The 16,127-nt window shown below is 35.6% G+C and overlaps 1 long non-coding RNA gene across 1 annotated transcript in view; it reads right to left on the minus strand.

Moving 5' to 3' along the window:
- Positions 1 to 2,762: 2,762 nt before the first annotated feature.
- The window catches only part of LOC309649805, a 99,873-nt gene continuing 86,508 nt past the window's right edge, over positions 2,763 to 16,127 (minus strand). The window contains exon 2 of the long non-coding RNA XR_014257312.1: positions 2,763 to 2,919. This is a non-coding gene — a long non-coding RNA (uncharacterized lncRNA). The remainder of the gene's footprint in view (positions 2,920 to 16,127) is intronic.

Consider the following 16,127-nt stretch of genomic DNA (forward strand, 5'->3'; position numbering starts at 1 on the left):
AAAATAAAATCCCAGGTAACCAAGTGTAGTACGATTTTTAAAAATATTTTCCTACTGTAATATAATGTGGCAGGTAAGAATGTGAACTCTGCAGTGAGACTGGTTGGATATCAAATTCTACTTCTGCCTCTTTATTGGCTCCATGACCTAGAGCCAGTTACTTAACTTCTCTGTGCTTTAGTTTATTTTTGTGCAAAACTGGGAAAATAATAATACCTAACCAATACGGTTGTTATAAGGATTAAATGAGTTAATTCCTATAACCCACTTAGAATGGTGCCTGGAATGATGATGCAAGAGCTCATGCAACAATAATCATAATGATAATAATGGTATATTGTTATTAATATTACTTTAGAAGTCTTTAGTTATTAAAAAGAACAGGATCATTCATTATCCCAGCATTAGCAAAATTAGAGGTTAGAATTTTCGTTTTTAAATTGTCTGATGATAGCTAGGTATATGAACAATTTAAACTATAATGTTCCTGTTTTAGCATCATGAAATAGTATCATAGTCCCTTAGCAGCAAGAAATGCTCTACTGCTGTGGATTTTATAAGGTGAGTTTCAATACAGATTCAGAGGAAATGCCATTTATAAGCATACAGTTAATTGAATGCTCACAGGAAGAGCATAGTTAAGTACTATTCCTTGGTGGGCTGGTGAATTATGCCTTACAATTAATACTTCTCTGTGGGAAAAAAAATAGAGCTAGTCTTTCTTCCAAGGAAGGTAAAGTTGGCAGTATGGGAACATTGAAAAGTTCTGGTAGGGTTATATATTTTATTTCTTTTAATTTACTCTTCCCAATTGGAAATGTAATAAAGATTTTGTAACAAGGTTTTGTTCCGTTGTCTTGCCTGATAAGAAATTTAGACAGGAGGGTAAGCATAACCTTATTTTGGTTGGGACCACTGGGGATTAGCTTTCAAATATGACTTTCTCTTTTATAGTTATACCTATATCATATCCATCCATATCACACACTTTATTAGTGAGTTAGGAAATTATATCATTTATCATATGTTAACCAAACATAGCCATCACCTGTGTTACTGAGATATAACTCACTTTTTATTCTCTTGTTTAATCTTACCTAATAGTAGCACAACAAAATTCAGATATTATTTTTTTGCTTGTTTTAATATAATGATTCTTTTCAAGCATTGAAGATATTTGGAGATCTAAAATCTGAAATGACTATGTGTAAATGTACTACATGCAAATGAAAGATTAGTTCTGCTGTTTCTGGCTTTACTGAGGGTGGTTTTTATAGCTATTGTTGGCATCTTATTGAGGAAAATGAGATGTTCTCTAGAGATGTTAATATTTTTAAACCAGATGCATCATATATACCTTAATAGCTTGTAGAAGATATATTTTTTTTATATTTTTATTACCATGCAGGATAAACAAACTACATTTTCTCTGATTTACAGTTCTTAACATCTCCCTTTTTCCTTTTATCTTTAAAACACCCACTGAATAATATTAGTTTTTAAACATTTTCTGTAAATGTTTTTTCTTATTGACTTATTTCTCTCATTTATGCCTATTTATAACCCTTCTCTCTTTTTTTGCTCCTATTTATACTAAATTAGTACTTGCATACTAGTACTCCTTAAATGACTGCATCAGTAAGAAAAAATCACATTACACCGTAAGAATATCTTGTCTGTTTTAGGTGGTATAACACTCTTACGTCAATAGAAAAGGTAGTAGGAATGTTTTTGCAGTTCACATATATGGTTTGATTATAGACCTACATGTATATAACTTGAAACCTTTATTTCAGTGGACAGCATTAGGAAACCAAGAGTAATTCAATGGTGAGTAAGAAAATCTGGAGGGAAAAACTCCAAAATATTATAGCAAGCACCTGCATCCTATTCGGCAACTATTAGAACATTGTGTCAATCCAAAACATACAAATCCTCCTCAGTTAAGATAGCACTTCTTCCTAAGAACTAAGCATACCCTGGGATCACTATATCACTGCCATGGCAATATCTCTAAAGCAGAATGAAGGATGAACCAGAAATCTCGAGTTGCATTCAAAGAGCAACAAGAGTAATGGTCCATAGGGAACTGGTAAAAAACCTGCTTTCTTTCACATCTCCCAGTTTGGTTTGTATGTGTGTATTAAGGAAAGAAAAAGAGTTAGTTCTAAATAAATGATTTTAAAATGCTCTTTTTAATCATCCTTTACTCATATTTCATTAAAGCTTCAGAAATTTTGGTGTTGTTATCCTTAGAATTTGTCTTTGTAAACTTTTAGACTGTTTAGAAGATACCTTAATACACCTGAGAAACCATTCACAGTCTTAGTAATCTTTAGTGAAATGATTAAGCAACTATATTATAATTGATCACTTAAATGTTGTAGTAATTATTTTAAATAATTACCTGATTCAGTTTTTCTATTTTAATCTTAAACTTGCACACTAGCTCCATTATTTCAAATCTTAATGAGTATATAAATAAATGTTTAAGAATGCAAGTCCTTCAGAAAGAGAAAAACAAATATCGTATATTAACGCATATATGTGGAATCTAGAAAAATGGTACAGATGAACCGGTTTGCAAGGCAGAAATAGAGACACAGGTGTAGAGAACAAACATGGACATCAAGGGGGGAAAGTGGGGCGGGGGGGAGATGGTGGTGGTGATGGGATGAATTGGGAGATTGGGATTGACATATATACGCTAATATCTATAAAATAGATAACTAATAAGAACCTGCTATATAAAAAGTAAATAAGGGTTTCCCTGGTGGCACAGTGGTTAAGAATCTGCCTGCCAATGCAGGGTACACGGGTTTGAGCCCTGGTCCAGGAAGATCCCACATGCCGCGGAGCAACTAAGCCCGTGTGCCACAACTACTGAGCCTGCGCTCTAGAGCCCGTGAGCCACAACTACTGAGCCCATGTGCCACAACTACTGAAGCCCACGTGCCTAGAGCCTGTGCTCTGCAACAAGAGAAGCCACCGCAATGAGAAGCCCGCGCACCGCAAGGAAGAGTAGCCCATGCTCGCAGCAACTAGAGAATGCCTGCGTGCAGCATTGAAGACGCAACGCAGCCAAAAATAAATAAATAAATAAATAAATTTTTAAAAAGTAAATAAAATAAAATCCAAAAAAAAAAGAATGCAAGTCCTGATTTTTTTGTGAAACAATATATACTTGTGATGAGAGTCATAATTAAAATAACTTCTATCTGAGAACGAAACAACTGAAATAACTAATATTCAAGATAATTTTCACTTTTACCTTTATTTAAGAATGTTTTAGAGTAGTTAAAGGACACTGGGAATATCAATTTCTCATGCAAGATTTTAAAAGTCCATTGAAATTTAGGAAATCGTTAGAACCTAGGTGATGAAAATAATAAAACTTCTCTGAAAGATCTTAAGCAGTGATTTTCAAGTGGAGGGCAGAGTATGAACATCTACCCCCAAGAATTTCTACATAATGAGAGCTACTACTGATGGAATTGTGTACATATGTAAATGACATAGAGGCTGAGAAGTTTGAGGATAAAAGCTTTAAATAGATACTGTGTTATAGGATGAGAAAAATGTGAAAATGTCAGTTCTTTACAAATTAAGGTATAGGTTTAACTGATTCAAATATAATAATTAATGAAGGAATCTCACCTTTACAGATGTTAAAAACATACAGCAAAGTTAAAAATAATTAAAACAATACAGGAGATCAACTTCTGGAATGGTGGAATGAGAATCTTGATAAACTCACTCTCCCACAAAAATAATGAAAATACCAGCAAAACAACTTACAGCTACTACAGAACTCTGGAAATGTAGCAAAGCCACAGAATGAACTGAAAAAAATCATCTATCCAAGAAAAATTACTGTACCTCAGTAAGAAAACAGTGTCAGTGACATTTTAACACGGGGCTATACCCATCCCCTGACCTGCACAGTAGTGCAGTAGCCATGAAAAGCTATCCGTTTTAGAGTCGTTGGAGAGAACTGACCTCTCTAAAGCTCAGTTAAAAAGCAACATCACTCCTTAAAAAATTAAAAATTAGAATTACTATATGATATAGCACATCCTCTTCTGGATATATCCAACAGAATTGAAAGCAGAGTCTTGAAGAGATAGCTGTACATTTATTAATTTAATCATAGAAGCATTATTCACAACAGGCAAGAGGTGATATCAACATAAATGTCCATTGGCAGATGAATGGATAAAGCAAATGTGGTAGATTAATCCTTTGTCAGTTGCTTCATTTGCAAATATTTCTCCCATTCTGAGGGTTAAAATATTTGCAAATGAAGCAACTGACAAAGGATTAATCTCCAAAATTTACAAGGAGCTCATGCAGCTCAATATCAAAAAACAAACAACCCAATCCAAAAATGGGCAGAAGACCTAAATAGACATTTCTCCAAAGAAATTATACAGATTGCCAACAAACACATGAAAGGATGCTCAACATCACTAATCATTAGAGAAATGCAAATCAAAACTACAGTGAGGTATCACCTCACAGGGGTCAGAATGGCCGTCATCAAAAGATCTACAAACAATAAATGCTGGAGAGGGTGTGGAGGAAAGGGGACCCTCTTGCACTGTTGGTGGGAATGTAAATTGATACAGCCACTATGGAGAACAGTATGGAGGTTCCTTTAAAAACTAAAAATAGAACTACCATATGACCCAGCAATCCCACTACTGGGCATTTACCCTGAGAATACCATAATTCAAAAAGAGTCATGTACCACAATGTTCATTGCAGCTCTGTTTACAATAGCCAGGACATGGAAGCAACTGAAGTGTCCATCGACAGATGGATAAAGAAGATGTGGCACATATATACAATGGAATATTACTCACCCATAAAAGGAAACGAAATGGAGTTATTTGTAGTGAAGTGGATGGACCTAGAGACTGTCATACAGAGTGAAGTAAGTCAGAAAGAGAAAAACAAATACCATATGCTAATACATATATATGGAATCTGAAAAAAAACCAAACAGTTCTGAAGAACCTAGGGCCAGGACAAGAATAAAGATGCAGATGTAGAGAATGGACTTGAGGACACAGGGAGGGGGAAGGGTAAGCTGGGATGAAGTGAGAGAATGGCATGGACATGTATACACTACCAAATGTAAAATAGCTAGTGGGAAGCAGCTGCATAGCAAGGGAGATCAGCTCGGTGCTTTGTGACCACCTAGAGGGGTGGGATAGGGAGGATGGAAGGGAGATGCAAGAGAGAGGAGATATGGGGATATATGTACATGTATAGCTGATTCATTTTGTTATAAAGCAGAAACTAACACACTATTATAAAGCAATTATACTACAATAAAGATGTTAAAAAAAAAAAGAAAATGTGGTATATATACACAATGGAATATTAAGCCTTAAAGAGGAAAGATACTCTGACACATTACCTTGACATTATGCTAAGTGAAGTGAGCCAGTCACTAAAAGAAAAATGCCTTATGATTACACTTAAACTCTTAGAAAATAGAAAGTAGAATGGTGGTTGCCAGGGGCTGAGGGAGGGGGAAAATGAAGAGTTGTTGTTTAATGGGTATAGAGTTTCAGTTTTGCAAGCTGAAAAGTTCCAAAGATGGGTTGCACAACAATGTGAATATATTTACCACTACTAAACTGTACACTTAAAAATAGTTAAGATGGTAAATTTTATGTTATTTGTATTTTACCACAATTAAAATAATAATTAAGTAACATCCCCACAGCACAGTGAAGATTTTGTTTGAATTTCCAGATCCCTAGGAAATACGTATTCCCAGAGTGTTGTAGTTATTTGATTTAAATGAGTGAAAATTAGAAAACAAAACCGAAAAATCCCTACCTCTAGGACATTACTGAAAGAATAGCTACTTTCTAGCAACCTTAGAACTACCTAAGGCTTTGATTTCAGTTGGAGTAAAGAGTCTAGCCAGGAATTTAGCAGGAAATCCTGGAGAAGTAGAAAGCCATAGGGAACTTTGAAAACTTATATTGTATTCCTGGGGATTTAAAAGGCTGCACACATGAACAAGTCTATGTGCTTGTTTATGAAAGACATGGGAAAGGAGAAAGCCTCAGTCAATCATCTCTAGGTGACTTTGAGATCCTACACAAGAAGGAAGTGAAGGGTAGGTCTGTCTTATAAACTGCCTGAAGTTTGAAGTTATCCCTTCTTACACAGATTCCCTTGGCAAAGGGTGGAAAACATAAAAGTGAAGGTATTTTAGGAAATCTTTTGATTGGTTATTAACTGATCATTAAATTATAGTGACCTAGAAGTGACTACTAGGAACACAGGCTTAAAAAAAAATTTAAGAACTTAAAAGTGGGGGGGGGAAGCTAGAGGAGAACTCAGTGACAGGGAATACAGAACCTACACATTTAGACCACAAAAGTTACTAAACAAATCAACAACAACAACAAACCCTAGGGAGGAATGGACCAAATGCCAGAGTTGTTACTTACCTAAAATATCCAGTTTTCAACAAAAAATTACTAGATATGCAAAGAAATGGAATTGTGGCAAAATGCACAGGATAAAAAGCATCCAAGAAAATATCCTTAAGCTGCCCCAGATTTGGGATTTAGTAGACGAAGACTAAATATATATATATACTAATAATATATATAATATTATATATAATATATAATATTATATATATAATGTTTAGATATATTTATACATAATATATATAATGTAATTATGATTATAATTATATATTAATAATATATTATTAAATTATAATATAATTTCATATATAGTATTTTATAATATATATAATATTACATATATACTAATAATATATAATGTATATACTAATTGAAAGTCTTTATAGACAAAGTAGACATATATATAATATATAATATACATATTATATTTTATATATCAGTATATATAAAATATATATACCAATTGAATATATAATATATATACTAATATATAATGTATGTAATATATATATACTAATTGAAAGTCTTTGTCTAGTATATCTATATATAGAATTAAAGGAAACCACGTCTAAAGGGTTAAATGAAAGTATAGCAGTATTATTCCATGAAATCAGAGAATATCAACAAACAGATAGAAATTATTAGAAAAAAAAAAAAGAACCAAATCAACATCCTGGAGTTAAAAAGAACAATAAATTGAAAAATTCACTAGACAGGCTTAATAACACATTTGAGCTGGCAGAAAAAAGAACCAGCGAACTTGAAGATGGGTCAATAGAGACTCCCAGTATAAAAAGCAAATTTAAAAGAATGAAGAAAATTAACAGCTTCAAAAACCTGTGGGACACCATCAGGTATTACAATATATGCATAATGGAAGTTCTAGAAGGAGAAGAAAAATAGTAAGGGAGAGGAAAGTCGTTTAAAGTATTAATGGCTGAAAATTTCTAAATCTGAAAATTTACAGATCTAAGAAGCTCAACCAACTCCAAATAGGATAAACTCAAAGGATCTACACTTAGACACATCATAATCAAATTGACAAAAGTCAAAGACAAAGAGAAAATGTTGAAAGCAGCAAGAACAACATATACAACGTATGCTCAATAAACTAAGAGTTGATTTGTTTATCAGAAACCTTGGGGGCTAGGAGGCAGTGGGATAATGTCTTCAAAATGTTGAAAGAACAAGACTATCAACCAAAAATTCTATATGCAGCCAAACTTTCCATAAAAAATGGAGATGTTTGAATATTAAATTATTTTGTACATGGACATTCCAAGGGATTAAAAAAACAAAGACAAACAAACAAACAAACAAAAACAACCTCCTAAAACTAATGAGTTCAGCAAGGTCATGAGATACAAGATAAATATATAAAAGTCAATTGTTTTTCTATATACTAGTAATTAACATGTGGACACCAAAGTTTAAAATACAATACCATTTATAATTGCTCAAAAAATGAAATACTTAAGTGTAAATCTAACAAAACATGTATCAGACTTGTATGCTAGAAACTATGCAGCATAAAAGTCTGATATGAAAGAAGCTGATGAAAGAAATCAAAGATCTAAAATAAATAGATATAACATGTTTATTGATTGGAAGATGCAAAGTTTCAGTTATCCCCAAATTGATGTACAGGTTTCATGCAATTCCTGTCAAAATCCCAACAAGGATTTAGTTGACAAATTTTCCTGAAATCTGTATGGAAAGGCAAAGGCACTGGAATAGCTAAAACAATTTTGAAAACGCAGAATAAAGTGGAAGAGGTCAGTCTACTTGATTTCAAGACTTTCTGTATACCTACAGTAATGAAGACCTTGTGGTATTAGTGGAGGAATAGACAGATACATCAATGGAACAGAATATAAAATTCATAAATATATCCATGCAAATACGCCCAGCTAATTTTTGACAAATATGCCAAAGATATTCAATGGAAGAAAGATTACCTTTTCAACAAGTGGGGCTAGACCAATTGGACATCCATAGTCAAAATAAAACAAACCTTGACATAAACCTCACATCTTATACAAAATTTAGCTCAAAATTGATCAAGAATTTAAATGTAAAATGTAAACTATTAAACCTTTAGGGAAAAAAGTCTTAGTAAAATCTTTGGGATTCAGAGCTAGGAAAAAAGTTTTTAGACTTTACCCCAAAAGCATGATTCATAAAAGGAAAAATTAATAAATTGGACTTCATTAAAATTTTTTGCTCTTCAAAAGACCCGCTTAGAATGAAAATTCAAGCTATAGTGTGGGAGAAAATATCTGAAACCACATTTCTGACCGAGGACTACTATCTCAAATATATGAAGAACTCTCAACAGTAAAAAGCAAACAATCCAATTAGAATTTGGGTAAAAGACATGAAGAGATATTTCACCAAGGAAGATATACAAATGACAAAGAAACACATGGAAAACATTTGACAGCATTAACCATTAGAGAAATGCAAATTAAACCAAAATGAGATATCACTACATACCTATCAAAATGACTAAAATTTTTAGGGGCTTCCCTGGTGGCGCAGTGGTTGAGAGTCTGCCTGCTAATGCAATGGACACGGGTTTGAGCCCTGGTCTGGGAAGATCCCACATGCCGCGGAGCAACTGGGCCCGTGAGCCACAACTACTGAGCCTGTGCGTCTGGAGCCTGTGCTCTGCAACAAGAGAGGCCACGATAGTGAGAGGCCCACGCACCGCAATGAAGAGGGGCCCCCGCTTGCCGCAACTAGAGAAAGCCCTCGCACAGAAATGAAGACCCAACACAGCCAATAAGTAAATAAATAAATAAACAAATAAAAAAAAAAAGACTAAAATTTTTAAATTGTGACAACAACAAATGATGGTGAGAATGCAGAGAAACTGTGTCACTCCTACATTGCTGTGATAGTATAAAATAGTAAAACCACTCTCAAAAACAATTTGGAATTTTCTTTAAAAACTAAGAATGAACATTCACCAAAATAGACCACACTTTAAAAAAATAGAAATCGTACAATATCTGCTCTCAGACCACAGTGGAATTAAAATAGAAATCAATAACAGAAAGATAACTGGAAAATCCCCATATACATGGAGATTAAGCAACACACTTCTAAATAACATGTGAGTCAAAGAAGAAATCTCAAGAGAAATTTTTAAATATTTTGAAATAAATGAAAATGAAAACACAACTTATCAAAATTTGTGGGATGCACTGAAATCAGTGCTTAGAAAAAAATTGTAGCATTGAATGCATTTATAAGAAAAAAAAGATCTAAAAATTTAAATCTAAGTTTCAATCTTAAGAAAGTAGGAAAAAGGGCAGAAGAAAAATAATAATTAGAGCAGAAATCAATGAAATTGAAAATAGAAAATAGAGAAAATCAATGAAACCAAAAGCTGCTTCTTTGAAAATATCAACAATTGATAAGCCCCTAGCCAGGCTAACTAGAAAAAAGAGGGCAGACTCTGCAACCCACCAGGATTCCAGAAGGCTGTGGCTGTGCGGCTTCTGCTGCACAACCCCTTGTCTGCCAAGGGGCAAGGCCCCAGAGAACCCCAACGGGCCATTCCATTCTGAAATCAGAAAATAAGGTGTGTAGTGCCTGCAGAGGGCCTGAGTGGGAGCTGGCCTGATGTCACCAGGTGCTATCTTCTTTGGCCATCTTCTCCACCCGTCTGGTCCACAGCCATCCTCCTCCTCCTCTTCATGCAGACGTGAATGAAATAGCACGTGGACGAGGATGGTGCTGAGTGGCACTGAGATGATAGCGATGGTGCAACAGTGAGAAACGGTTGAGGTGAGTAGATGTTTTGAAGTTCTGGCCAAAAAGGCTTCTGATGTCTTTTCCTGTCATTAAAATCCAACCTATAAGTTACAGAGAACAACAACTCTCTCTGGGGAGCTACATCATCAATCCGTGTGGCTGACAGGGTCTTGGTGCTCCGGCCTGGTGTCAGGCCTGAGCCTCTGAGGTGAGAGAGCCAAGTTCAGGACATTGGACCACCAGAGACTTCCCAGCCCCATGTAATATCAATTGGCGAGAGCTCTCCCAGAGATCTCCATCTCAACGCTAAGACCCAGCTCCACCCAACAGCCAGCAAGCTCCAGTGCAGGATGCCCCATGCCAAACAGCTAGTAAGATAGGAACACAACCCTAACCATTAGCAGACAGGCTGCCTAAAATCATACTAAGTTCACAGACACCCCAAAACACACCACTGGACACGGCCCTACCCACCAGAAAGACAAGATCCAGCCCCACCCACGAGAACACAGGCACCAGTCCCCTCCACCAGGAAGCCTACACAACCCACTGAACCAACATTACCCACTGGGGACAGACACCAAAAACAACGGGAACTGCGAACCTGCAGCCTGTGAAAAGGAGACCCCAAACACAGTAAGTTAAACAAAATGAGAAGACATAGAAATATGCAGCAGATGAAGAAGCAAGGTAAAAACCCACCGACCAAAAAAATGAAGAGGAAATAGGCAGCTAACCTGAAAAAGAATTCAGAGTAATGATAGTAAAGATGATCCAAAATCTTGGAAATAGCATGGAGAAAATACAAGAAATGTTTAACAAGAACCAAGAAGAACTAAGGAGCAAACAAACAATGATGAACAACACAATAAATGAAATTAAAAGTTCTCTAGAAGGAATCAATAGCAGTATAACTGAGGCAGAAGAACGGATAAGTGACCCGGAAGATAAAATAGTGGAAATAACTACCACAGAGCAGAATAAAGAAAAAAGAATGAAAAGAATTGAAGACAGTCTCAGAGACCTCTGGGACAACATTAAACACACCAACATTCGAAGAAAAAGAAAGGGTCTGAGAAAATATGTGAAGAGATTATAGTTGAAAACTTCCCTAACATGGGAAAGGAAATGTCAATCAAGTCCAGGAAGTGCAGAGAGTCCCATACAGGATAAATCCAAGGAGAAACATGCCAAGACACATATTAATCAAACTATCAAAAATTAAATACAAAGAACAAATATTAAAAGCAGCAAGGGAAAAGCAACAAATAACATACAAGGGACTCCCCATAAGGTTAACAGCTGATCTTTCAGCAGAAACTCTGCAAGCCAGAAAGGAGTGGCAGGACATATGTAAAGTGATGAAAGGGAAAAACCTACAACCAAGATTACTCTACCCAGCAAGGACCTCATTCAGATTTGACAGAGAAATTAAAACCTTTACAGACAAGCAAAAGTTAAGAGAATTCAGCACCACCAAACCAGCTTTACAACAAATGCTAAAAGAACTTCTCTAAGCTGGAAACACAGGAGAAGGAAAAGACCTTCAAAAACAAACCCAAAACAATTAAGAAAATGGTAATAGGAACATACATATTGCTAATTACCTTGAATGTAAATGGATTAAATGCTCCAACCAAAAGACAGAGACTGGCTGAATGGATACAAAAACAAGACCTGTATATATGCTGTCTACAAGAGACCCACTTCAGACCTAGGGACACATACAGAGTGAAAGTGAGGGAATGGAAAAAGATATTCCATACAAATGGAAATCAAAAAAAAGCTGGAATAGCAATTCTCATATCAGACAAAATAGACTTTAAAATAAAGACTATTACAAGAGACAAAGAAGGACACGATATAATGATCAAGGGATCAATCCAAGAAGAAGATATAACAATTGTACATATTTATGCACCCAACATAGCAGCACCTCAATACATGAGGCAAATGCTAACAGCCATAAAAGGGGAAATCGACAGTAACACAATAATAATAGGGGACTATAACACCCCACTTTCACCAATGGACAGATCATCCAAAATGAAAATAAATAAGGAAACATAAGCTTTAAATGATACATTCAACAAGATGGACTTAATTCATATTTATAGGACATTTCATCCAAAAACAACAGAATACACTTTCTTCTCAAGTGCTCATGGAACATTCCGCAGGATAGACCATATCTTGCGTCACAAATCAAGCCTTGGTAAATTTAAGAAAATTGAAATCACATCACGTATCTTTTCTGACCACAATGCTATGAGACTAGATATCAATTACAGGAAAAATTCTGTAAAAAATACAAACACATGGAGGCTAAACAATACACTACTAAATAACCAAGAGATCACTGAAGAAATCAAAGAGGAAATCAAAAAATACCTAGAAACAAATGACAATGAAAACACAATGACCCAAAACCTATGGGATGCAGCAAAAGCAGTTCTAAGAGGGAAGTTTATAGCAATACAATCTTACCTCAAGAAACAAGAAAAAAATCAAATAAACAACCTAACCTATAAAACTTACAGAAGATAACATAGGAGAAAGTCTAGATGACCTTGGGTATGGAGATAACTTTTAGAGAAATATTTGATATTTATCTTAATATTTGAGAAAATATTAGCAAAATACACATCTGATAAAGAACTTTTATTCAAAACATACAAAGCACTCTTAAAACTGAACAAGAAGAAAACAAACAACCCAATTTAAAAATGGGACAAAGACCTTAACAGACACATCACCAAAGATGATACACAGGTGGCAAATAAGCATATGAAAAGATGTTCAATATCCTGTGTCATTAGGAAAATGCATATTAAAACAACACTGAGATACCACCACACACCTATTAAAATGGCCAAAATCAGGAACACTGATGACACCAAATGGTGATGAGGATGTGGAGCAAGGAATTCATTCATTGCTGGTGGAATGCAAAATTGTACAGCCACTTTGGAAGACAGTTTGGCAGTCTTCTTACAAAATTAACATATATTTACCATAGAATCCAGCAATTGCACTGCTTGGTATTCACTCAAAAAAGTTGAAAACTTGCACATGGATGTTTATAGCAGCTTTATTCATAACTACCAAAACTTGGGAGCAACAAAGATACCCTTCAGTAGGTGAATGCATAAATAAATTTTGGTATATCTAGTCAACGGAATATTATTCAGCACTAAAAAGAAATGAACTATTGAGCCATTAAGAGACATTGAAGAACTTTAAATGCATATAACTAAGTGAAAGAAGCCAATCTGAAAAGGCTACATACAGTGTGATTCCAACTGTATGACGTTATGGAAAAGGCAAAACTATGGAGACAATAAAAAGATAAGCGGTTGTCAGGGTTTGGGAATGGTGGGAAAGGATGAATAGGCAGAGCACAGAGGACTTCTATGGCAATGATAGTATAGTATAGTGTGATACTATAATGATGGATACATGTAATTATTATAGTATCATTATGCATTTGTCCAAACCCATAGAATGCAACACCAAGAGTGAACCATCATGTAAACTGTGGACTTTGGGTGATTATGATGTGTCAATGTATGTTCATCACTTATAACAAATGTACCACTCTGGTGGGGGATGTTGGTAAGAGGCAGGCTATCCATGTGTGGGGTCAGGAAATATATGTGAAATCTCTGACCTTCCTCTCAATTTTTCTGTGACCCTAAAACTGCTCTAAAAATTGTCTTAATTATTAAAAAAAAACAAAACAACTAAGGGTGCAACACCCATATAACAGCAATTGTACTCCTGAGTATTTATCCCAGAGAAATGAAGACTCTGTTCACCCAGAAATCTGTACACAAATGTTTATAGGAGCTTTATTCATAGTAGTTAAAAGATGAAAACAACCCAGGTGTTCTTCAATAGCTGACTAAACAAACATTATATACATACTATGAAATACTACACAGCAATAAAAGGAATGAGTTATTATTTTTTTTTATAAATTTATTTATTTATTTATTTATTTTTGGCTGTGTTGGGTCTTCGTTTCTGTGCGAGGGCTTTCTCTAGTTCTGGCAAGTGGGGGCCACTCTTCATTGCGGTGTGCGGGCCTCACTATCACGGCCTCTCTTGTTGCAGAGCACAGGCTCCAGACGCACAGGCTCAGTAGTTGTGGCTCAAGGGCCTAGTTGCTCCGCGGCATGTGGGATCTTCCCAGACCAGGACTCGAACCCATGTCCCCTGCACTAGCAGGCAAATTCTCAACCACTGTGCCACCAGGGAAGCCCTATTTTATTTTTTTTAACAATCTACTTCACAGGTGTTATTGTATTCTTCTCTTTTGATGGTGTTAACAGCCATTGATATTCAACACCTAGAGCCATTAATTCATTAGGGATTGCAAAATAGTGATATTCTCTCATTCGGTTATTATACAGAGTACTTTTATGAAGAAGAACTTCTCCCTATGTGCTATTTAGTTCCTCAGAGGTACAGTTTAAATAGGAAAGTCAGGGTAAATACTTGATATCTTCCTTTACCACAATTATTATAATGAGTTGGTTCACTAGCATCCTACATTTTTGATGATTTTTGGTTGTTTGTTTTTCAGTTTCACTATAAGCTCAGAAACTTAAACATGGTGACATATTTCAATTCCTTTCACATTTTAAAAATAGAATAGGGACTTCCCTGGTGGTGCAGTGGTTAAGGATCCGTCTGCCAATGCAGGGGACACGGATTCGAGCCCTGGCCCGGGAGGATCCCACATGCCGTGGAACAACTAAGCCCGTGCGCCACAACTACTGAGCCTGCGTGCTGCAACTACTGAAGCCTATGAGCCTAGACACCGTGCTCCACAACAAGAGAAGCCACCGCAGTGAGAAGCCCATGCACTGCAACGAAGAGTAGCCCCCGCTAGCCACAACCAGAGAAAAGCCTGTGTGCAGCAACGAAGACCCAATGCAGCCAAAAATAAAATTAATTAATTAATTAATTAAAATATTAAAAAACTCAAATTTTATTTACATGTTGGTTAATATAATCACTTTCAGCATATGTTGCAGTTTGGCTTGGAAGGCAAAATGTCGACCAAAGACTTGAATAGCTACTTCACAAAAAGAGGATATTCAAATAGCCAATAAATATGTGAACCTCATCATCAGGTAAATGCAAATTAAAACCATAATGCAATACCACTATATACCTATAAGAATGGCTAAAGTGAAGGCAGCAAAATGCTAAGGATTGGCAAGAGTGTAGAACAGCCAGACTCTCATGACACTGTTAGTGGGAATGTGAATTGGTATAACCATTTTGGAAAACTGTTTCACAGTTTCTAATAAAATTGAATATATGTATATCCTAAGCCCCAGAAATACTTTTAGATATATGCCCAACAGAAATGTGTATATATGTTTAACAAAAGACATGTACAAGATTGTTTGTAGCAGCACCAATTCATTATAGCTATAAAGTGGCGACTGTAGTAGAATGGATAAATAATACAAAATTTACCATTATAGTAGAATGGATATACATATATTGTGGTCTATTTGCACAATGAGACTAAATGAACTATAACTGTGCTCAAAAACATTGAAGAATTTCACAAATATAGTGTTGAGATAAAAAGCCAGACACAAGTTCAAAAACAGGCCAAATTAATGTATGGTGTTTAAAATGAGGTTAATGGACTGGAAGGAAGAGATATAGTGACCAGAAGGGGCCTTTAGGATGCTGTTTCTTTCTTTTTTTTTTTTTTTTAATTTTTATTTATTTATTTATGGCCGTGTTGGGTCCTCATTTCTGTGCGAGGGCTTTCTCCAGTTGTGGCAAGCGGGGGGCCACTCCTCATCACGGTGCGCAGGCCCCTCACCATCGCGGCCTCTCTTGTTGCGGAGCACAGGCTCCAGACGCGCAGGCTCA

This window comes from Balaenoptera physalus (assembly GCF_965194825.1).
Source record: "Balaenoptera physalus genome assembly, chromosome: 20".
NCBI classification, from domain to species: domain Eukaryota; kingdom Metazoa; phylum Chordata; class Mammalia; order Artiodactyla; family Balaenopteridae; genus Balaenoptera; species Balaenoptera physalus.